This window comes from Procambarus clarkii, chromosome 19, assembly GCF_040958095.1.
Source record: "Procambarus clarkii isolate CNS0578487 chromosome 19, FALCON_Pclarkii_2.0, whole genome shotgun sequence".
In the NCBI taxonomy this organism is placed as follows: domain Eukaryota; kingdom Metazoa; phylum Arthropoda; class Malacostraca; order Decapoda; family Cambaridae; genus Procambarus; species Procambarus clarkii.
The window spans coordinates 24,573,201-24,599,585 of record NC_091168.1 but is presented as its reverse complement, the minus strand read 5'-3'; the positions used below and the strand labels follow the sequence as shown (position 1 = coordinate 24,599,585).

The window sequence follows — 26,385 nt, the reverse complement described above, 5'->3', positions numbered from 1 at the left end:
CTGGCATTTATTCTGTACATATAAAAATTAATTTTCTTTTTTTGCTTAAGTTCATTACCGAGCATGACTCTTAGACCTTTCTCGTATTCACACTTCGCAGTTTCAACATTGTCCAAGGTGTGATATGTGGTAACTATTGGTATTACATCTGCTCATATCTCGACATTGTTTAACATGACTTTGTCGGGATATAGTGTGTTCTGAATTGATTTCAGTTTTTTTTAACATTGCAAATTTGCAAATGTTACTGTTTTTTGCATCATTTGCCAATGTATATATATATATATTTATATATTTATTGTTATTTATATTTATATTTATATATTTTTATTATATATATATATATATATATATTTTTTTTTTTATTTATATTTATATTTATATTTATATATATATATTTATATATATATATATATATATATATATATATATATATATATATATATAAATATATATGAATGAATTTGGGTGGATATAAATATTAGCTGCCTCGTTTGGACCAATAAGCCATTTCCCTTTTGCAATTTCCCTTATTCTTAAGACGTAAATTGCCTCTTAGGGCATTTTATAAATAAATGACCTGACTAAATAACACACCGGCAGGGGTCGACTCTCTTATCAAATGCCGTCGAGGGGAAAGAACCACCCGTTCGGAGACGCCCTGGCGGAACCTTTACTTCCAGATAACGTCTTAAGAATATTATCTTCCTCAGAAAAGCCATAAAATGATTTATATCCGGCAATATTATTGCAACACTTGGGAAGTAGAGGATATATATCTCAAAGAGGATCAGGAATTCGGCGCATGCAGGCTAGAGGATCTGCTGAAGGAGGGGGTGAAGGGGCTGATGGGGGGGGGGGGGAGGGGGGGAAGGTGGATCACATCTCCGCCTGGATGACTTGCAAATGCCAGTTAGAGGGTCTCTGAGCCTGGCCCCAAGGATGTGGCAGAGTGGCCTTTTGATACACAAGACCTTCGTATTTAATTAAACCTTAGCCAGTTCAATGGAGTCGGTGTATACCATATTTTTGTTTTTAATATATATATATATTTTAATTGCGTTTCAAGTTATATTTCAGGATATAGGTTGTGATGAGTTACATATTTACTTTGATTTTGATTGGTATTGCTGCATGTTTTTTATATACGTGAGAAGTGCTTGGCAATGCGTCCAACTACTTTTTGTTTTTATGGCGATTGAAGTGCTTTGTGTGGAGAGTTTTCAGGAAGTTCTAGGCGCTTTAGTGAAGGAGTGTGTTGTTTTGTTTTCCAGCCGGGCCTTGGAACCTGCGTCCTTCGTCCTATATTTTGATTCGCTTTCATTACTGTTGCGTGTCCGCCCTCTTGAGGCAGACTTCAAAAAGGTCGCTCTTGAAAAATCTTCATCATCTGTACTCTCCCCCCTTATTGAGCATCCCTGGATTGAGCATCGGGCTTTTTAGTCCCGCCTCTCAACCATTAATCAACTGGTGTACAGGCTTTTGAGCCGATTGGGCTCGATCATATCTATCTTTGAAACTGTGTATGGAGTCTGCCTCCATCAGATTACTTCATGTACTCACCTAATTGTGCTTGCGGGGGTTGAGCTCTGGCTCTTCGGTCCCGCCTCTCAACCGTCAATCAACAGGTGTACAGGTTCCTGAGCCTATTGGGCTCTATCATATCTACACTTGAAACTGTGTATGGAGTCAGCCTCCACCACATCACTTCCTAATGCATTCCATTTGTCAACCACTCTGACACTAAAAAAAGTTCTTTCTAATATCTCTGCGGCTCATTTGGGCACTCATTTTCCACCTGTGTCCCCTTGTGCGTGTTCCCCTTCTAACTCCCGTGTCTAACTCCCAGTTACCTATTTACTGTTGGGTGAACAGGGGCGTCAGGAGTGAAAGAAACTCTGCCCATTTGTTTCCGCTGAGATATTTATATCCAATGTGTCCTCTCGAATAATACATCGCATATTGACGTCAAAGTTCCCCCCAGCGGACAAAATAAAGTGTCCTATAAATCATGACGGGTCACAAACAACCACGTTTTGGGCCGTTCGGTTAAGTTAAGTTACGTTCGGGTGTTTTAGTTCACCGGATGCTCCCGGACGCAGGTTCGAATCCTCGTCACGGCCCCTTGTGGATTTGTTCATTTGATGCATCACGTTAGCGTGATCTCTGAGTGTAATTTTAGTATACCATTTTCTATCCCTTGTGGCAACTCAAGAGGTCGAACATCTTTGTTTTCCCCCTATTGTTTTCTCTTCAGGGATGTGATGAATTCCTTGAGTACTTCCTGTAAACTCAAGCCTGCTAACTCCGGGACTAGTCTGTTGGCCGGACCTCTGGAAGGGATGTGATGAATTCCTTGAGTACTTCCTGTTAACTCAAGAATGCCAACTCCGGGACTAGTCTGTTGGCCCTGTTAACTCAAGCCTGCCAACTCTGGGACTAGTCTGTTGGCCAGACCTCTGGAACGTATCCTATTTTATTTATGTGTTTTCGGCTGCTTGTACCTGAAAACCACTTCCTGATACTAGTCGAATTGGGCCCAGGCGAGCGTCTTGGAAAACATCTCCCCCAATACCAGATTGGCGTACCCAGGCCGGCAGTCAACCCTCAAGGCTTCAAGGAAACATTTTGTGAGTAGAACAGCTGCATTCACTTCCGCGCCCCGGCCCTCTCCTCTATGACCCCTGCTCTATAAAGTCTCTGGGGCTCATTGATGGTATTGCTGGGGGAGGCTGTAAAGTCTGTGGGGCTCATTGATGATATTTCTGGGGGAGGCTGTAAAGTCTGTGGGGCTCATTGATGATATTGCTGGGGGAGGCTGGAAAGTCTGTGGGGCTCATTGATGATATTGCTGGGGGAGGCTGGAAAGTCTGTGGGGCTCATTGATGATATTGCTGGGGGAGGCTGGAAAGTCTGTGGGGCTCATTGATGATATTGCTGGGGGAGGCTGGAAAGTCTGTGGGGCTCATTGATGATATTGCTGGGGGAGGCTGGAAAGTCTGGGGGGCTCATTATTTAAAGCCTGGGGCTCATTGATGGTATTGCTGGGGGAAGGCTATAAAGTCTGTGGGGCTCATTGATGGTATTGCTGGGGGGAGGCTGTAAAGTCTGTGGGGCTCATTGATGATATTGCTGGGGGAGGTTGGAAAGTCTGGGGGGCTCATTATTTAAAGCCTGGGGCTCATTGATGGTATTGCTGGGGGAAGGCTATAAAGTCTGTGGGGCTCATTGATGATATTGCTGGGGGAAGGCTGGAAAGTCTGTGGGGCTCATTGATGGTATTGCTGGGGGAGGCTGGAAAGTCTGGGGCTCATTATTTAAAGCCTGGGGCTCATTGATGGTATTGCTGGGGGAAGGCTATAAAGTCTGTGGGGCTCATTGATGATATTGCTGGGGGAAGGCTGGAAAGTCTGTGGGGCTCATTGATGGTATTGCTGGGGGAGGCTGGAAAGTCTGGGGCTCATTATTTAAAGCCTGGGGCTCATTGATGGTATTGCTGGGGGAGGCTGTAAAGTCTGGGGCTCATTGATGACAATTTAACGAAAACCCGCAATTTTCCGTTAAACAGCGCTGTGATTATATTAGGCTCCGGTCATTTATGATATTTTAATGCAGAGTATAGTACTTGTTTAATAAGGTCAGACTGATACATGCACAGAGTTTTGAAATGTATTCAGATAAAATGACCTGGAAACAAATTTAGCTTATACTCAAAATTGGTTTCATGAAAGACCATATTATGGTGATTGAGCTCATCGTTCACCAAGTTTAGTGAATCGTTTAATTTTTAGACTAGTATTTGTGTGCACAGAATCTGCCAATGGCTCCTGTTTTTAGACTTGATGAATGTACAACGGGGAAAAAAAGCAGCCAGTACATAAAAGCCGTCGTGGATTTTTTATTTTTAACATTAATCGTTAATACGTTGTTAAAGTAGACAGCCGTGAATCAAAGGGAATAGAAGAAACCTGCAGTAAATAATTGTAAACAGGTTTGCGTGTCGCTGAAGAAAGAGTGTTTTGCAAAAAAAAAAAAAAAAAAAAAAAAAATCCAAATAAGAAAGTGGGACAAAGTAGAAAACCTTGTCAAATAATTATCAAGGAAAAACGCCAAGCCATTACGACTATGTAGCACTTGGAAGGGGTCAGGATAAGGATTTAGGATGGGACGGGGGGGGGGGGGGGGGGGGGTGTTAGAAATGGTGTCCAATCATTCGACGGTCTCGGGGATTGAACGCCGACTTGCATGAAGCGAGACCGTCGTTCTACCGTCCATCTCAAAGTGGTTGGGCATGAAAGCAAACAATTTGCTTGAGACTTTACGGCGCACGTATCCCGAGACTTATCATTGTGTTCCATAACTTTTATTACCTGTTGCAGGTTTATTGTCTCAATTATCATATATTCGCTGGCATTATGCATTTTTGGGAAGGGATCGATTTACATCTGCCTCTTCGCTCCCAGCACCGCTCCTGTGCCAGGTAAGTTACGGGCTCACCATAGCCCGTGCTACTTGGAACTTGTTACGAGTAGCTGAATCTATAACAACAAAACAACTTTTCGCTCTTTCCCCTTCCATGCAACCCATCCACCCTTTCCCCTTTCCCTGTCCCACCTCCCACTACTCTTTCTTCCCACTGTCCCTTCCCCACCATCCCCTCTGTCGAAACCTATTCTCCTCGATTCGTTCCAAGCGTTAGCCTCTTCCCTCACCTGCACCGCTTATTCCCCACCTCGCCCCATCTCCCCTCCCATCCGTCAGTGCCCCTCCACCACCCCTCTGGTCCCCTTCCCACCTCCACGCTCCCCCCCCCCCTTCCAAGAGCGGCAGTCCTGCTGGCTACATTAAGGCGCCAAGTTAGCCCCGGCAGGGAGGTGGCGGCGTACACTAGCTCGAGCGAACCTTTAGTATTTGATGGGATGAAATGAGGTTAGTGACTCCGGAAAGGTTCGGCCGGGGAATTGATGACCTATGCAGTTGTGAAGGGGAGAGTTGGTTCCGAGCCCCTGGCTATCCTGGAGTCCCTGGCTATCGTGGAGTCCCTGGCTATCGTGGAGTCCCTGGCTATCGTGGAGTCCCTGGCTATCCTCGTAGGGCTTACTCTATTGAGTTTAAGTTTGGCCCCGAGGGGGTGAGTTTATTGGGCAGCGCCACTCATCGTGTGAGTGGACAGACCGCCATTGGAGCATGTACAACACAACACTCCCCAATAGGAAGAAAACCCGCTGGGTTGTTCATCCTGTCAAGGCCATTGTTGTTAGCTTCTTACTTTTTTTCTGTTCATGTTCAGTATTTGTATTCCGGGTTTTTCTTTCTACTGCTGCTGCTCATGGTACTATTTTCCTGCTCTTACTGATTATTCTGCTGCTGTTACTACTACCACAGCTGCTGATAAAGGTATTAGTTCTGCTTCTCTGACTTTTGATGCTGCTGCCGCTGCTGCACTTGCTAATACTACTGTAACTTCTACTGCTTATTCCCGTTACAACATTTATTACCGTCACCACCACAACTACAACCACTTATCATTACCACTAGCTTCCACAACTGCTCTTAGTACCATTAATACTGCTGCGTCCATGAAAGCCTTGAATACTTAAGATACGAGCGGACTGTGTCTTAGTTTTGCAGCTACTGCTGTCGGTCGGGACTGTACGAAGTGCACTTGAAATGTTGCAAGTTTGTCGGTTGCCTTGTTCGGTTGACCACGTGGCTCCTCACGACCAGCAGATGGGCTACAAGTCGGGTTCTCACCCACGCCTGTGGCCCTTTATATATTATTTATATATTAATGTGAGGGATCATTGCCGTCTTCCTGTGGGCGGTGGTAGTTGCTCTCTATGTGTTATGTTAATGAGCATTATTATTGTTATAGGTGATGAGGAGCATTATAGCAACGACTTGAGAGAGAGAGAGAGAGAGAGAGAGACTCTCCCACCTCGCTGGGTGGAGAGAGAGAGTACCAGTGTACACTTGGAAGGTGAAAGTTCAGGCTAATATCGTACAACTTGTTATCAAACACAACTTTGTTATTAGATGGTCGATAACATCGTAGTGAAGTTGTGTGCTGGGAACATGTGTAGCCCACACGTGAGCTGGGAAGACAGCATGTTGTCAAGGCTCCAGGGGGTACCATGATGAGAACACTATACCATCTCACGCTTGCCAGAAAGTAGTGTGTGTGTGTTGTGACGGTAACGCTTTGGTGTTCGGCTGTTCAAAAGCTAGGGGTATGGCCTCGTCACATATAGAAAAAAAAATAGAAAATCTGGAACTTCGTCTGTGGTAAGGTAAGGAGAAGACACACAAAACACAAGTAAATTTTAACAATGAAATTTTAATTACGTTAAAGAAAGCAAAACATGAATAAAATGGACATACAAATTCGTATAATAAAATCAATCAAAGTAATAAGAATAATCAAATGGCAAAATGAAAAGTTACGTTAAGACAAGTGAGCAAATAACAAGTGTATTACAAACAAAGTAAATAGGTGCAGAAATATTGGCTTCAAGCTGCCACCTCTCTTAGTACACGTAAGCCTGGGGCTTAGTCTACCAACGAGACGTGTTAACTTGTCGAAAGCACGGGATATTCTGAGGACTGAGGTCGTGGCGGCCCCAGACATCAAGTAGTATGGTGGGTGGAGTGCAGTTGCAGCTGGACCCGCAGCCAATTAGCGATGAGCAGGCGACAAGACAGGTAGTTTGGCGGTTTGAGGTGGAGCAGGTGTTCCTGGCTGCATACGTTTTGCTCTCTGGCAAACCTTGGAGATGTTGTTGTCGTTGTTGAATATTTCTTCCATATTAGTTGTATATAGATTTGTAGCGACGTATTTTGGAGGGAAGAGCAGGTTCAATCTCTTGAAGGAGATTATCGTCACAGTGTCCATAACTGTGACCAAGGATTAATGAGAACAACCATGGTTGTGACGTGGTTGTGACATGGTTATGGTCGTGAGAGCGCCGCCTCCCTCTTCTCTGACCACATTGAGTGACAAAGGACACTAATTCTAATTATTAATTACCCGCGGGGACACTAAAGCCCCGAAATCATCTCAAGATAACCTCAAATCATCTCAAGATAACCTCAAATCATCTCAAGATAACCTCAAGAAGAAGAACCGCAATACAAAGATGAGATAATTGGTATGAATGATGAGTATCAACATTCGTAACAATATTCTTAAAAATGCAGAATATTATCAAGCTAGAACCCTGAGACTTATTCATCTCAATGCGTAAATATCTATCTTGAATAGATACAACTTGGTCCTCGACCAGGCCCCCCCTCAGGAAGCAGCCCGTAGCAGCTGTCTAACTCCCAGGTACCTATTTACTGCTAGGTGAACAGGGGCATCAAGGTGAAAGAAACTCTGCCTATTTGTTTCCGCCTCCGCCGGGGATCGAACTCGGAACCTTAGGACTACGAATCCCGAGTGCTGTCCACTCAGCCGTCAAGGGCCCCTATTAATACACGGATATTTAATACACGTCACATTAGGCAGATGTTTTGGGGGGAGTAAAGTCACAACTGTTCCGTATTCACAACTGTTCCGTATTCACAACTGTTCCATAGTACATCACTCGAGGGGTAATTAGTCCAAACTGGATAGATGCTGTCAAGGGAACTGTCAGGAGGAAGCGACCCTGAGTGGCTGTCAAGCTCGCCAGTGTTTACCAGGATCCTCCTTGGCAGAAGATGAAGGGCAGGGAAGGTGTGTATAGTCAAGATAGTTACAATGTAAACGATTATGCAGTGAAGATGGTTACAATGACGCTCGTAATGAGTAGCCAAATATAATCCTTCCCAGTACTCATTATATACCGAGACTCGCAGATTAAATGAAACACTGTGAATATCTTGAGAGGTGAACATCCTTGCGACGGGGGGTTTGTAAGACAGTGTTGAACGGGGCCTGGCAAGAAGTCAGGTAGCACCGCTGGGCTGGTTCGTATCCTCTTGACCCGGTCATTATTCACAGCCCTGAACTGCTAGGCTTGGGCTAGGAGACGAACTGGCCATCTCCTAGCACCTGACTCTATAGTCCGAAGGGGGTTTGGGGGGGGGGGGAGTTTCAGGCTTCGATCGCCCTGGGAAATTATTCAGATAATAGATTTGGTATTGGAGGTAAGGCGTGCATGGGAATGGTTATAGGCGTGGGAGTGGTGGCTATAGGCGTGGGAGTGGTGGCTATAGGCGTGGGAGTGGTGGCTATAGGCGTGGGAGTGGTGGCTATAGGCGTGGGAGTGTTTATAGGCGTGTGTGAGAGGCTATAGGCACGACCCCCCGCAATAATATAAACATATACTGATGTTTACATCAACTGTCAATGCAAACAAAAAATAATCACCAAATGACGGAAATGGGGAAGAAAAAAATCAAATGTATAAATGAATAGCGAAAATATATATACATATATACCGTAGTGGAATGGTATTCAAATCATTCTACCCGGGAATTAGATCGTCTTGTTGGGTGTGCGATATTTAAATTAGTCGCGAGAACGTGTTTGATGGTGGGTAATGGTGCAGCGGGGCGCACGAGCAGGAGCAGGAGGAGGATTGGAAGGATGTAGGAAGACGAGGAAGATTGGGGGAGAAGAAGATAAAGATAAGGAAGAGGGGAGAAGGAGGGGGAAAGCGTAGAAGATGGAAGAAAGGAAGGAAGGAGGAGGAGAAGAATGTAAATGATAATAAAAAAACATATAAGCAGGAATTCGTCGAGGACACGATCAGAACGTGAGAATAAAGCATTTTTATAAAGAAAACACAAGTTAAAACATGCAAAAATATAAAAAAAAATACATTTTAAAAAGGTATAAATAAAAGTAACATGCTACGACAGACTAAAAAAAAAAGTAAAACATGCAAAAAATAAAAAAGTACAATTTAAAAATAAAGCACAAAAAACACACACACAAAGGAAGGAGGGGGGGGGGGGGGGGGGGGGGGTGAGGGTCCTAGACGGCATGGGTTCGAATCCTGGCCGGGTCAAAGAGTTCTTAGTGATCTATGGCTTGCGCGTTCATGCAGCTTTCTCACACACACACACACACACACACACACACACACACACACACACACACACACACACACACACACACACACACACACACACACACACACACACATATATATATATATATATATATATATATATATATATATACACAGGGAGAGCGAGAGTGAAGGCCTGTCTTGCCACCTGCCCAACAGCTTCCGTCACCGCCCTTGTCTGGCTGGGAGGAGCTTTTAAACGGATTTATGGATTTTTCTTTCAATCCAAATATTTGCTTTGATGTCTTAAAGAGGAGGGAGACTGAGATATGCAAATGAGCTTTGAGATGTATCGGGTACAGAGAGAAAGGAGATCAAAGGAGATGACGGTGTGGGATGGAGGTGGGGACCCAAGAGCTGAGGCTCACGCGTCTAGGGGGGGAAAGGAAGGAAAGAAATGATCAGAAGAAAGCAGCAAGCCATTACTACTATATAGCCCTGGGAAGGGATGAGGATAAGGATTTGGGATGGGACGGTAGTGAAGGAATGGTGCCCAACCACTTGGACGGTCGGGGATTGAACGCCGACCTGCATGATGCGAGACCGACGCTCTATACCTAACTATAGTTAGATCGACCTCCTCGAGTCTGAGTCATGCATCATGTGTTAAGTATGTTTATTGAGACAAGAAAGAAATACATCTCAAAGGGATGGAGTATCTTAGGCTATTTCTACCCTCCAATGTGTTCGGTATGTGACGAGGCGCTGGTTCGACCCCTGACCTGTCATGTGACCGCTGGATGGGCCCCTGACCTGTCATGTGACCGCTGGACGGACCCCTGACCTGTCATGTGACCGCTGGACGGGCCCCTGACCTGTCATGTGACCGCTGGACGGACCCCTGACCTGTCATGTGACCGCTGGACGGGCCCCTGACCTGTCATGTGACCGCTGGATGGGCCCCTGACCTGTCATGTGACCGCTGGACGGACCCCTGACCTGTCATGTGACCGCTGGACGGGGCCCTGACCTGTCATGTGACCGCTGGACTGACCCCTGACCTGTCATGTGACCGCTGGACGGGGCCCAGACCTGTCATGTGACCGCTGGACGGGGCCCTGACCTGTCATGTGACCGCTGGACGGGGCCCTGACCTGTCATGTGACCGCTGGACTGACCCCTGACCTGTCATGTGACCGCTGGACGGGGCCCAGACCTGTCATGTGACCGCTGGACGGGGCCCAGACCTGTCATGTGTCCGCTGGACGGGGCCCAGACCTGTCATGTGACCGCTGGACTGACCCCTGACCTGTCATGTGACCGCTGGACGGGGCCCAGACCTGTCATGTGACCGCTGGACGGGGCCCAGACCTGTCATGTGACCGCTGGACGGGGCCCAGACCTGTCAGGTGACCGCTGGACGGGGCCCAGACCTGTCATGTGACCGCTGGACGGACACCTGACCTGTCATGTGACCGCTGGACGGACCCCTGACTTGTCATGTGACCGCTGGACGGGGCCCAGACCTGTCATGTGACCGCTGGACGGGACCCAGACCTGTCATGTGACCGCTGGACGGGGCCCTGACCTGTCATGTGACCGCTGGACGGGGCCCAGACCTGTCATGTGACCGCTGGACGGGGCCCAGACCTGTCATGTGACCGCTGGATGGGGCCCAGACCTGTCACGTGACCGCTGGACGGGGCCCTGACCTGTCATGTGACCGCTGGACTGGCCCCTGACCTGTCATGTGACCGCTGGACGGACCCCTGACCTGTCATGTGACCGCTGGACGGACCCCTGACCTGTCATGTGACCGCTGGACGGACCCCTGACCTGTCATGTGACCGCTGGACGGACCCCTGACCTGTCATGTGACCGCTGGACGGACCCCTGACCTGTCATGTGACCGCTGGACGGACCCCTGACCTGTCATGTGACCGCTGGACGGACCCCTGACCTGTCATGTGACCGCTGGACGGACCCCTGACCTGTCATGTGACCGCTGGACGGACCCCTGACCTGTCATGTGACCGCTGGACGGACCCCAGACCTGTCATGTGACCGCTGGACAGGCCCAGACCTGTCATGTGACCGCTGGACTGACCCTTGACCTGTCATGTGACCGCTGGACTGACCCCTGACCTGTCATGTGACCGCTGGACGGACCCCTGACCTGTTATGTGACCGCTGGACGAACCCCTGACCTGTCATGTGACCGCTGGACGGACCCCTGACCTGTCATGTGACCGCTGGACGGACCCCTGACCTGTCATGTGACCGCTGGACGGACCCCTGACCTGTCATGTGACCGCTGGACGGGGCCCAGACCTGTCATGTGACCGCTGGACGGACCCCTGACCTGTCATGTGACCGCTGGACGGGCCCAGACCTGTCATGTGACCGCTGGACGGGGCCCTGACCTGTCATGTGATCGCTGGACGGACCCCTGACCTGTCATGTGACCGCTGGACGGACCCCTGACCTGTCATGTGACCGCTGGACGGGCCCAGACCTGTCATGTGACCGCTGGACGGACCCCTGACCTGTCATGTGACCGCTGGACGGACCCCTGACCTGTCATGTGACCGCTGGACGGGCCCAGACCTGTCATGTGACCGCTGGACGGGCCCCTGGCCTGTCATGTGACCGCTGGACGGACCCCTGACCTGTCATGTGACCGCTGGACGGACCCCTGACCTGTCATGTGACCGCTGGACGGACCCCTGACCTGTCATGTGACCGCTGGACGGACCCCTGACCTGTCATGTGACCGCTGGACGGGCCCAGACCTGTCATGTGACCGCTGGACGGGGCCCAGACCTGTCATGTGACCGCTGGACGGGCCCTGACCTGTCATGTGACCGCTGGACGGGCCCCTGACCTGTCATGTGACCGCTGGACTGACCCCTGACCTGTCATGTGACCGCTGGACGGGCCCCTGACCTGTCATGTGACCGCTGGACGGGCCCCTGACCTGTCATGTGACCGCTGGACGGACCCCAGACCTGTCATGTGACCGCTGGACGGGCCCCTGACCTGTCATATGACCGCTGGACTGACCCCAGACCTGTCATGTGACCGCTGGACGGGCCCTGACCTGTCATGTGACCGCTGGACGGGCCCCTGACCTGTCATGTGACCGCTGGACTGACCCCTGACCTGTCATGTGACCGCTGGACGGGCCCCTGACCTGTCATGTGACCGCTGGACTGACCCCTGACCTGTCATGTGACCGCTGGACGGGCCCCTGACCTGTCATGTGACCGCTGGACGGGCCCCTGACCTGTCATGTGACCGCTGGACTGACCCCTGACCTGTCATGTGACCGCTGGACGGGCCCCTGACCTGTCATGTGACCGCTGGACTGACCCCAGACCTGTCATGTGACCGCTGGACGGGCCCTGACCTGTCATGTGACCGCTGGACTGACCCCTGACCTGTCATGTGACCGCTGGACTGACCCCTTGACCTCTAACCTTCACACGAGCCGCGTACCAGGACCAACGCGATGTTTCATACAAGACAAAAGGCCTTCCCAAATGAATGCCAAAATCAAGGTGGTGTGACGCAGTGGTAATTGAGAGCTTTAAAAGGACTACAACAGAGTGAGCGGGAATTAGTTCGGAGGGGGGTAGTGAGGGGGCGGAGCGCCCCAGTGAGGGAGGGGGGAGGGGGCATGTATCACCAAGGGGGGGACAAAGAATGGTTAAGCCCATGGGCGTCTACACAAAATATCTAGGCAGTAGAGTACCCGCGGGGAAGCGCCGATATAAATGGGTTTAGGAATTCAGTGAGATACGTTGTGTGGGGGTGTATTTGTAGGGTAGGAAGGTAGGGGGAGGGAGAGAGGCAGGAGGGTAGGGAGGGATAGAGGCAGAGCCCATTGTTTTCTGGGGTGGTAAAAGGTATTCTGAAGGAGATTTTGAAGGTATTTTGAAGGTATTTTGGAGGAGATTTTAAAGGTATTTTGAAGGAGATTTTGAAGGTATTTTGAAGGAGATTTTGAAGGTATTTTGAAGGAGATTTTGAAGGTATTTTGTAGGAAATTTTGAAGGTATTTTGAAGGAGATTTTGAAGGTATTTTGAAGGAGATTTTGAAGGGGCGGATGTCGTCAGGGTGTTTGGAAGATCAGGAGGGATCTTACTCTCATCACTAGCGTTACATCTACAAACATTGACATGTGAAAATTCACTTCCTCTGATAGGTCGTTAACATCAATTGAAAACGAGGAGCGGTCCGATGAAATAGAGCCATACTATCCATTCCTCTTCAGTCTTGACATATCCGCACTGACTATGACTGTTTCCTGTCGTTTAGGTACTCTTTTTTACCAGTGTCAATGTCTCTCCCGTTATCCATGCTTGTCTCGTTATCTTAGGCATTTGCAGTTTCTGAGGAACTCTATCAGAAGCTATCTGGTAGTCTAGGAAGATGCAGTCTTAGCTTCATTTCATTGAACCTAACATAGAATTCAATCAAGTTTGGTCAGGTGGCTGTGGTAGTGAGGATAGTGGTAGTTGTGGCTGTGATTGTGGTTACATATGGTAGATATTGCCGTAGTACATAGCGCCGTGGTAGATAGTGGTAGATAAACCACAGTATAGGGGGCTGGAATATGTACAGTAGCATAAGCGTTATTTCAAATATCTGGAAAAATAAATAAAAAATATTAGCCACGAAGAGCGGAAGGTGGAGATATTGGAAAGACTCAGCAAAGGTCAGCAAGCTGCTGCAGGCAGGCAGGAAGGCAGGCAGGCAGGCAGGCAGGCAGGCAGGCAGGCAGGCAGGCAGGCAGGCAGGCAGGCAGGCAGGCAGGCAGGCGTCCGAGGAAGCTGATCAGCCCCTCTGGGATTCACTGTAACAAACTCCTTATTTTGATTCGAATCTGATTTATGGACAAATAAACAAAAGGTTTCTGATTTTTACTTTTTGAGAATGACAAAGGAAATATCCCTATGATTAAAGTGGGAAGAAAAATTTGAAAAGAGAAAGTAGAATATAAGGAGGGAGTGAGAGAGAGAGAGAGAAGGAGGGAGGGAGAGAGAGAGAGAGAGAGAGAGAGAGAGAGAGAGAGAGAGAGAGAGAGAGAGAGAGAGAGAGAGAGAGAGAGAGAAGGAGGGAGGGAGGGAGGGAGAGAGAGAGAGAGAGAGAGAGAGAGAGAGAGAGAGAGAGAGAGAGAGAGAGAGAGAGAGAGAGAGAGAGAGAGAGAGAGAGAGAGAGAGAGAAGGAGGGAGTAAGAGAGAGATGTAAGAATGTCAGGGTGAGAGAAAACCTTTTAACTTTCAAGACATGATAACCATTGACTCAAAACATGATAACTTTTAACTTTCAACACATGATAACCCTTAACTTTCAACACATGATAACCCTTAACTTTCAAGACATGATAACCTTTAACCCTCAAGACATGATAACCTTTGCCTTTCAAGACAAGAACCATAAAAATCACTGAAGCAGTTATTATTCTGAGTAATTTAGTGTTCTGTGAGTTACAAAACACCTCACAGAAGCCTCGCAATCTGAGCACATCTCTTAGAACCCAAAACCATTGCCGTCAGCAATAAAGGAAGTCAACAAGGAAGAGGCTAGCAACTAAATCTTACGAACTGCCTTCGTGAAGCCAAGAATAATTAGAGGCGTAAAGGATAATAATCCAGCCTATCCTCATTTCCAATTTAACCCTTTAAAAAATATGAGCTGAAGTCTTCAACAAGTGGTGCGCACGTGGGAGTTGATATTGAATCTTGCGGTGTCCTGCGATAGAGGCGAAAATAATGTATAATCTAACACGTGGTGAACGAGAAGAGTCAGGTGGAGTTATATTGGACGTTATGGAGTCCTTCCGTAGAGACGGGAATGGCGTGTGTGTTACTGTTCCACCAGTGCCTCTATGGTTATGGATATCTTTCGGATATTCCATTCTAGAAGCGTCTAGAACCTTCTAGAACCGTCTGGAACCTTCTAGAACCGTCTAGAACCGTCTGGAACCTTCTAGAACCGTCTAGAACCGTCTGGAACCTTCTAGAACCGTCTGGAACCTTCTAGAACCGTCTGGAACCTTCTAGAACCGTCTGGAACCTTCTAGAACAGTCTGGAACCGTCTAGAACCTTCTAGAACCGTCTAGAACCTTCTAGAACCGCCTGGAACCCAGAGGTTCTTAACTGTGGGTCAGGGGTGAGGATATACCTCCATACCATACCTATTGGAATATACCCCAAGAGGTATACCATATACCCTCTTGCTTACCATATCCCATGGTAACCAAACCATTGGGATATGGGACTCGAATCCCTAGACAATTTAACGAAATGTTGTTGATTAAAATTAATGATAAACGTTATCGATATAGATTGTCACAGTTTCATGATTTTATTGCACAAAAAAACACCCAAAAATTTCATTAGTTGCAGATTGCTCGTGTGTTTGTGATATACTGTTTTTCTATAAATAAATATGATAGAAGGTTACCTTGAGGTGCTTCCGGGGCTTAGCGTCCCCGCGGCCCGGTCGTCGACCAGTATCCTCATGTTTTTCTTTCAACTGTTCGGTTCCTATCTATCCATATGTTAAGGACAAGCTATTAACTTCTTTTGCTGTCATTCTGGGGCCAGATTCGCAAAGCAGTTACGCAGGCACTTACGAACGTGTACATCTTTCCTCAATCTTTGACGGCTTTGGTTACATTTATTAAACAGTTTACAAGCATGAGAACTTCCCAATCAACTGTTGTTATTGTTATAAACGGCCTCCTGGTGCTTCGGAGCTCATTAACTTTTTAATAATTGTAAACAAAGCAGTTACGCAAGCACTTACGAACGTGTACATCTTTCCTCAATCTTTAACGGCTTTGGTTACATTTATTAAACAGTCTACAAGCATGAAAACTTCCCAATCAACTGTTGTTATTGTTATAAACAGCCTCCTGGTGCTTCGGAGCTCATTAACTGTTTAATAATTGTAAACAAAGTCGCCAAAGATTGAGAAAAGGTGTACAGGTTCGTAAGTGCTTGCGTAACTGCTTCGTGAATCTGGCCCCTGGTGCCCAAAGGTTCCGCTGGTATTAAGGATAATGACTTCGACAGTTTGGTGAAGAGGGGTATGATGACATACTGGTTAATTCATTATAGGTCTGTAGTTTTTTTTTTTGTCTGTAGTGGTAAAAGGGGTTAACAACCTCTCCTCTAGGATAACATTGGTGTATAACAAAAGACAATTTAGGTTATCTTAAGTTATCTTAAATACGATAATTTACAGTATGTTTTCGTGCATGGTAACAAAATGGCCGCTCGAAAAGTAATCATGGCGGTACCGTGTTGCTATCTTAGATAATAAGATACAGGTGATCACATGATATCGCATGTAGTAGCCACAGTGTCAGAGATAAGCTATCTAATCCAGTTAGAGAAGAATCAAGATTGGCTCCGATGGAGTTGGCAGTTTCATGATAAAGTCTTAACAGTCTGAGGTGAGACATTATAAAACAGAGTACTTCTCTATATATCATATATAGAGTAGTACTCTCTATATATGATATAGAGGAGTACTTGTGTTAATTATAGACGGAATAGGGGAACGTGGGACGGCTGGCAGACTACTGAGTCAAGAGTTATAAGTTAAGAGCAAGAGCTTTACTGCTAAGAGCAAGAGCTGGGAACGTCACATTGAAATTACAGTACATTAATTACATTAGACAATTACAGGAGCACGTAGAGTGTCGTTATCACAGGAACGTTATTCACAACTAATACATACCATTACAGTGCTGCTGGCAGGCCTTTGATTTAGATTTTGAATGAAATAAGTGTGATTTAGAGTCTAAATCAAACGTATATATTTTTTGGGCATAAAGTGAGTGACACTTGGTTTACAGTTTATAAGGTATAACACTTGGTTTACAGTTTATAAAGTATAACACTTGGTTTACAGTTTATAAGGTAAACCAGAGAGAGGTTTACCATTAGCCCGGTAAGATAGATATTGACACAATTTATATATCACACAATTAGGATAATGAGACGACAATATAGGTTTCTCGCAAGTCAGGCCTGGCCTCGGGCCGGGCTCGGGGAGTAGAAGAACTCCCAGAACACCATCAACCAGGTATCAACCAGGTATCAACCAGGATTTGTGGTGTAATACAACTTCCGGCTCGGTATTACCGACATAAACTAATGTTGTTGTTTAAGATTCAGCTCCTGGGAACAACAAAGTTGAAAGTAGCACGGGCTATGGTGAGCCCGTAGGGGGACTTACCTGGCACAGAAGCTGGGCTGTAACTGTGCATAAACTGATGAGAGGAAAGCTTATGAAGAAGTGGTACACCAGAGGAAGTCGTAAGATACAGGTATGGTAGGGTACAGGTTTGGTAAGATACAGGTTTGGTAAGATACAGGTATGGTAGGGTACAGGTTTGGTAAGATACTGGTATGGTAAGATACAGGTTTGGTAAAATACAGGTATGGTAAGATACAGGTATGGTAAGATACAGGTACGGTAAGATACTGGTATGGTAAGATACAGGTATGGTAAGATACTGGTATGGTAAGATACAGGTATGGTAAGATACAGGTATGGTAAGATACTGGTATGGTAGGATACAGGTATGGTAAGATACAGGTATGGTAAGATACAGGTATGGTAAGATACAGGTATGGTAAGATACAGGTATGGTAAGATACAGGTATGGTAGGATACAGGTATGGTAAGATATAGGTATGGTAAGATACAGGTATGGTAAGATACAGGTATGGTAGGATACAGGTATGGTAAGATACAGGTATGGTAAGATACAGGTATGGTAAGATACAGGTATGGTAAGATACAGGTATGGTAGGATACAGGTATGGTAAGATACAGGTATGGTAAGATACAGGTATGGTAAGATACAGGTATGGTAAGATACAGGTATGGTAAGATACAGGTATGGTAAGATACAGGTATGGTAAGATACAGGTATGGTAAGATACAGGTATGGTAGGATACAGGTATGGTAAGATACAGGTATGGTAAGATACAGGTATGGTAAGATACAGGTATGGTAAGATACAGGTATGGTAAGATACAGGTATGGTAAGATACAGGTATGGTAAGATACTGGTATGGTAAGGTACAGGTATGGTAAGATACAGGTATGGTAAGATACAGGTATGGTAAGATACAGGTATGGTAAGATACAGGTATGGTAAGATACAGGTATGGTAAGATACAGGTATGGTAAGATACAGGTATGGTAAGGTACAGGTATGGTAAGATACAGGTATGGTAAGATACAGGTATGGTAAGATACAGGTATGGTAAGATACAGGTATGGTAAGATACAGGTATGGTAAGATACAGGTATGGTAAGATACAGGTATGGTAAGATACTGGTATGGTAAGATACAGGTATGGTAAGATACAGGTATGGTAAGATACAGGTATGGTAAGATACAGGTATGGTAAGATACTGGTATGGTAAGATACAGGTATGGTAAGATACAGGTATGGTAAGATACAGGTATGGTAAGATACAGGTATGGTAAGATACAGGTATGGTAAGATACAGGTATGGTAAGATACAGGTATGGTTAAGATACAGGTATGGTAAGATACAGGTATGGTAAGATACTGGTATGGTAAGATACAGGTATGGTAAGATACAGGTATGGTAAGATACAGGTATGGTAAGATACTGGTATGGTAAGATACAGGTATGGTAAGATACAGGTATGGTAAGATACAGGTATGGTAAGATACAGGTATGGTAAGATACAGGTATGGTAAGATACAGGTATGGTAAGATACAGGTATGGTAAGATACAGGTATGGTAAGATACAGGTATGGTAAGATACTGGTATGGTAAGATACAGGTATGGTAAGATACAGGTATGGTAAGATACAGGTATGGTAAGATACAGGTATGGTAAGATACAGGTATGGTAAGATACAGGTATGGTAAGATACAGGTATGTAAGATACAGGTATGGTAAGATACAGGTATGGTAAGATACTGGTATGGTAAGATACAGGTATGGTAAGATACAGGTATGGTAAGATACAGGTATGGTAAGATACAGGTATGGTAAGATACAGGTATGGTAAGATACAGGTATGGTAAGATACTGGTATGGTAAGATACAGGTATGGTAAGATACTGGTATGGTAAGATACAGGTATGGTAAGATACAGGTATGGTAAGATACAGGTATGGTAAGATACAGGTATGGTAAGATACAGGTATGGTAAGATACAGGTATGGTAAGATACAGGTATGGTAAGATACAGGTATGGTAAGATACAGGTATGGTAAGATACAGGTATGGTAAGATACAGGTATGGTAAGATACAGGTATGGTAAGATACTGTATGGTAAGATACAGGTATGGTAAGATACAGGTATGGTAAGATACAGGTATGGTAAGATACTGGTATGGTAAGATACAGGTATGGTAAGATACAGGTATGGTAAGATACAGGTATGGTAAGATACAGGTATGGTAAGATACAGGTATGGTAAGATACAGGTATGGTAAGATACAGGTATGGTAAGATACAGGTATGGTAAGATACAGGTATGGTAAGATACAGGTATGGTAAGATACAGGTATGGTAAGATACAGGTATGGTAAGATACAGGTATGGTAGGATACAGGTATGGTAAGATACAGGTATGGTAAGATACAGGTATGGTAAGATACAGGTATGGTAAGATACAGGTATGGTAAGGTACAGGTATGGTAAGATACAGGTATGGTAAGATACAGGTATGGTAGGATACAGGTATGGTAAGATACAGGTATGGTAAAATACAGGTATGGTAAGATACAGGTATGGTAAGATACAGGTATGGTAAGATACAGGTATGGTAAGATACAGGTATGGTAAGATACAGGTATGGTAAGATACAGGTATGGTAAGGTACAGGTATGGTAAGATACAGGTATGGTAAGATACAGGTATGGTAAGATACAGGTATGGTAAGATACACTGCCTTGTTAGACTCTGGGGTAATTACCATTACCTTTATTATTATAAAAAGTAATCACAGTCTGGTGAGGCTCACAACAATGAGAACGTCATTAGGAGCCGTGGTGAGGGTTCGAACCTGAGCGGCGGGAGTTCCCACGCACTCACTCTAGCCGACTATACCACGACGTGCTATATATAATGATTGCAACCTGGAGCTCTACTGAACAGACGAGGGTTTTCCTGAACCAGGGTATCAGGAAACCCTGAATACTGAATTGATATTACTTTGATATATTTTTCTTTGTAAATATATTTGTAATATTATACATGATCTAGCTGTTTCTGTACTCTGATTTTTCCCTCGACAAACTACACGAGGTCACTACCAACATAAATTCCTGGGAGTACAACCAAAGGCACTATTAGGGGGAAAGCGCCAAGCCATTACGACTATATAGCACTGGGAAAGGGGTCAGGATAAGGATTTGGGATGGGGCGGGGGAAGGGGGGGGGCAGAATTGAATGCTGTCCAACCACTTTGAACGATCGGGGATTGAACGCCGACTTGCATGAAGCAAGGCCGTCGCTCTACCGCCAACACCACCACCATTACCGAAAAAAATAGCCAAAATATAACAGAATGAAGAGTTACCGCCCCTTAGGCGGCTATATATATATATATATATATATATATATATATATATATATATATATATATATATATATATATATATATATATATATATATATATATATATATATATATATACACACCAGAACCCAGCCACAAGAAATATGTATAATGAAGCAATATACATGTGGAAAAGAAATGTCCCCCCCCCCCCCTTCTCCCCCTTACCTCGTAATTAGGTTATAACAGGTGCGGCAGGCTAGGTCAGACAAGGGCGGGATAATAGAGCTTTAAACGAGTCATTTTCCCTAAACTGGTAATAACAAGGGTGTCAAGAGATGGTGATAAGGGGGAAGGGGGTGTAAGGGGGGAATGGGGAACCATACCCATATATGGGTAGCACCCATATATATATATATATATATATATATATATATGCAATTGACGATCACAAAACACTGATCATTTTATGCGGAAAATCCACAGAGAAATATGAAATGAGGTGAACGTTTCGGCTTTGTTAAAGTCTTTGTCAACACCAGACTGACTCCAGTCTGGTGTTGACAAAGGCTTTAACAAAGCCGAAACGTTCACCTCATTTCATATTTCTCTGTGGATTTTCCGCATATATATATATATATATATATATATATATATATATATATATATATATATATCCTAGATAGTTGTTTTTTGTAACTATGTGCTCCATAGTACAGAGATTGACGTATTAAGTAATTAAATAGTCAAATTCTGTACTGTTCACTTTCCCTCCCCCCCAAAAAAAAAAAAAATGAAACTTAAATATTCCTAGGCCTAGTATAGTACACACATGTACTATATTAGGCCTCAGATATTGTGAATTAGGCCTAGGAAGGTTAGGTTAGGTTAGTTTGTCTCTGCAACATAAATATAAAATCTTTTCCGGTTTGTCTAAATTCAATAGTGCCGAATAATAGTTTCTAATTGTGTTGTAAGTCGGTATATGTACTATGGTGCTCATCGTTACTGTACAGGAGGATGAGCGGGGATTAGCAACGAGTCAGTGAGAATAGATCGAGACTCTGGTGTAGCTAGGGCTGTATCCTAGGAGGACACATATAGTGAGGCCCCACAAGGCTTAGTTTACAGTCTGGACACATATAGTGAGGCCCCACAAGGCTTAGTTTACAGTCAGGAGACATATAGTGAGACCCACAAGGCTTAGTTTACAGTCAGGAGACATATAGTGAGACCCACAAGGCTTAGTTTACAGTCTGGACACATATAGTGAGACCCACAAGGCTTAGTTTACAGTCAGGACACATATAGTGAGACCCACAAGGCTTAGTTTACAGTCTGGACACATATAGTGAGGCCCACAAGGCTTAGTTTACAGTCTGGACACATATAGTGAGACCCACAAGGCTTAGTTTACAGTCAGGACACATATAGTGAGACCCACAAGGCTTAGTTTACAGTCAGGACACATATAGTGAGACCCACAAGGCTTAGTTTACAGTCAGGACACATATAGTGAGGCCCACAAGGCTTAGTTTACAGTCTGGACACATATAGTGAGGCCCACAAGGCTTAGTTTACAGTCAGGAGACATATAGTGAGACCCACAAGGCTTAGTTTACAGTCTGGACACATACAGTGAGGCCCACAAGGCTTAGTTTACAGTCTGGACACATATAGTGAGGCCCACAAGGCTTAGTTTACAGTCAGGACACATACAGTGAGACCCACAAAGCATAGTTTACAATCTGGACACATACAGTGAGGCCCACAAGGCTTAGTTTACAGTCTGGACACATATAGTGAGGCCCACAAGGCTTAGTTTACAGTCAGGACACATACAGTGAGACCCACAAAGCATAGTTTACAATCTGGACACATACAGTGAGGCCCACAAGGCTTAGTTTACAGTCTGGACACATACAGTGAGGCCCACAAGGCTTAGTTTACAGTCAGGACACATACAGTGAGGCCCACAAGGCTTTGTTTACAATCTGGACACATACAGTGAGACCCACAAAGCATAGTTTACAATCTGGACACATACAGTAAGGCCTATAAGTCTGATAAATACCAATAATGTATAATGAAACACATTTCAACAGTGGCGATATCAAGTGGAGATATCGAGACGTAAAATTTAACACCGATAAGACCGTTGCCGATATTAATAATAGCGCCATAATTAAAGTGTGATAGAGAGTTGAATTCTGAGATTTTGGCGACATGAGATATTGGATGTCCCGTCACTGCCAGTGGCTGTAAGGGCTCACCTGCGCCACCAGCTCGGGTCATGTGGTCAGCATTTAATGACCGGGTGATAAACCATGAACCGCTTTTTCTCATAATGGTGGAGGGTTCCCAGTGCTTTTTGCCGGGGTCCGTCTAATTACCAAAAACTACCACATACTACACACGCTTCAGAAAACTTCCTGGCAATACGTTAATAATGAATAAATATGATATATTAAGTTAGGCTGACCTAACCTAACCTAACCTAACCTATCCTAACCTATCCTAACCTAACCTAACCTAACCTAACTTAACCAAACCTAACCTAACCTAACCGAAGCTTGGATCGTCGACTTGATTTGGCGTCACCAGCTTTTTATTTTCGTCTAATTTCTTTATAAAAAGATACTTTTTCGGATTAAAATTATGTTTTTTCATGTTGTATGTTCAGCACCAACATTATAATGAGTAAATATATCATATTTATTCATTACTAACGTATTGCCAGGAAGTTTTCTGAAGCGTGTGTAGCATGTGGTAGTTTTTGGTAATTAGACGGACCGTTTTGTCGCGCTTTCTGTCGCGCCAGCGACCAGTCACGTGGTGGTCTTTCGGTAGCAAGGTAGTCCCAGGCTATCTCACTAGGCTGGAGGTCACTAGAGGGCACTGGGGGTCACTAGAGGTTACTGGAGATCACTAGAGGGCACTGGGGGTCACTAGAGGTCACTGGAGGTCACTAGAGGGCACTAGGGGTCACTACAGGTTACTGGAGATCACTAGAGGTCACTGGAGGTCACTAGAGGGCACTAAAGGTCACTAGAGATCACTTGAGGTCACTAGAGGTCACTAGACGTCACTGGAGATCACTAGAGGTCACTAGAGGTCACTGGAGATCACTGGAGGTCACTGCAGGTCACTGGAGGTCACTGGAGGTCACTGGAGGTCACTGGAGATCACTAGAGATCACTAGCTCCCAGATAAATAGCAGAGCAAAATTTAGGGATGAGATTTCAGGGATTCATCATTCTGAACTCGGGTTCTCATCCTGAAATTGAGAGGCTCTGGACTATGAGGTCTCGTCAGACCCTGTGTGTGTGTGTGTGTGTGTGTGTGTGTGTGTGTGTGTGTGTGTGTGAGGACCTAGGGCAGACCTCATTCAGCAGGGTGGGTAGTTTAGACCCTGATGAGTGTAGTAGACTGTAATCCAGTCACAGTAGACTACTGTGACTAGACCACAGTAGTCTACTGTGGTAGACTACTGCATTTTGCAGGCGATGAGACACAATAACGTGGCTAAAGTAAGTTGACCAGACCCCACACACTAGAAGGTGAAGGGACGACGACGTTTCGGTCCGTCAGGGTTGTACTGGGTTTTGTTTTACAGGTGTGGGGAGACGTCCGTCAGGGTTGTACTGGGTTTTGTTTTACAGGTGTGGGGAGACGTCAGGCGTGATTCAATTGGCTGTCAGCGACTCCAATCTTTGTAGTGTCTTTGGAGGATTAATAAAGGTGTACATCTTGAGGAAATATGTCAGCCATTAATTGCGTTACACTCTTGCTTGTAATTGACGTAGTAGTTGATATGGGCTTTGACCGACATCTTGTTAATGGGGTGCTGGAGTAAAGGGCACTCGCTGAATATCACCCATTATATAGACTAAGTTTGATGTTACTCTTAATTGGGATAACAAGTTGAAAACAAATCCAAATGTCTATGAAATAATGGATGGTGGCATCCTTTTACCCCTTGACACCCCTTAGATCTTTTTAAATTCCTCCCCCCCCCCTTCTACCTTAACCTCTTACCCTTTCCCCCTTCCCCCTTAGATCTGTTACATCCATTACCTGCCATACCTTAACCTCTTACCCTTTCCCCCTTCCCCCTTAGATCTGTTACATCCATTACCTGCCATTCCATTTGTGTGTATATATATATATATATATATATATATATATATATATATATATATATATATATATATATTATATATATATATATATATATATATATATATATATATATATATATATATATATATATATATATATATATATATATATATTCGTTACTAAAATGCTGTTATTAACACGGTCGATGTGATCATGGTTGGGATTAACAGTGCCGTTATAGACAGGGCGAATATTATAACTCATTTGAATACGCCAATGAAATATTTTTACATGACTAAATGGCTTTCATTGATAAGTAAATGGTCCGCGCGTACACCTGACTCCCTCCAATAACAGCTGACTGCCAACATGATCAATTATTATATTTTGGATGACAGCTTAAAAAAAAATATGATGATTTGCATCTAAGAGAGATCACTATATAATGATCGGCTTGACAATGAGATTACATTATAATAATATATTATTACTTATATACTAGGAGGGGGTATCTGGCTACACCCCTGGGTTTATTCCCCCCCTTCCCCTCTCTCTCCTCCTCCCTTCTCTTGTATACCACGTATGTAAGACCAGTCCTGGAGAATGCAGCTCCAGCATGGCGTTCATACCTTGTCAAGCATTAGACGAAGCAGGAGTAGGTTCAAAGGTATGCCACTAGACTAGTTTCATGACTAAGAATGTACGAGTTACGAGGAAAAGCTGCGTGAATTGCACCTTACGTCGCTGGAAGACAGAAGAGTTATGGGAGACATGATTACCACATACAAAATTCACAGGGGAATTGACAGGGTAGATAAAGACAGATTATATAACACGAGTTTGGTACTCGTACAAGGGGACACAGGTGGACACTGAGTACCAAATGAAAGTACCAGAGTACTTTCATTTCAGTTTCTTTCATTTGTACTTTCAGAGTACAAAGTAACACAAGGATTTTTTTATTTTTTTAGTGTCAGAGTAGTTAACAAATGGAATGCACTAGACAGTGATGTGGTGGAGCCTGACTCCATACACAGTTTCAAATGTATATATATGATAGAGCCCAATAGACTCTGGGTACCTGTACACCAGTTGAGAGGCGGAGCAAAGAGTCGAAACTCAACCACCCCTCGCAAGCACAATTAGGTGATGAAGCCTGGTCGATCAGACCTGGTCGACCATACCACAGGAACATTGATTCTCTGAGGCACCACAGTGTGTGGGGAGATAAGAAATGCTGCAGAAGCAGCCGTGGAAACAGTTGATGGCCGAGAGTTGAACCCGCGAGAGGTAGATAGACATTGATGCAGGCGCCAACAATTCCTAGAAATTGTTTCTTGCAAGCGAGAGTTGATCCACTGCTAGCGTGAGAGTTCTATAGGCCTATGCTGAGCCTACTGCAGCAATTTCATGCTGGTAATTTAGCTAGTATTCGTTATCGAGATTAGTAACGTTGAGCAAGCAACTCAGTGACGCTGAGTAGCGATGATAGCAGTTTGATTTACATAATGTCATTTATGACCGCAAAGTAATTACAACCGCGGGCATTGAGTTGAACGAACCTCCCTCACTCAACACACACACGCGCGCGCGCACACACACACACACACACACACACACACACACACACACACACACACACACACACACACACACACACACACACACACACACACACAC

The 26,385-nt window shown here is 44.9% G+C and overlaps 1 protein-coding gene across 1 annotated transcript in view; it reads left to right on the top strand.

Moving 5' to 3' along the window:
- LOC123757574 (FMRFamide receptor) overlaps positions 1–26,385 on the top strand; it is a 687,359-nt gene that overhangs the window by 183,157 nt on the left and 477,817 nt on the right.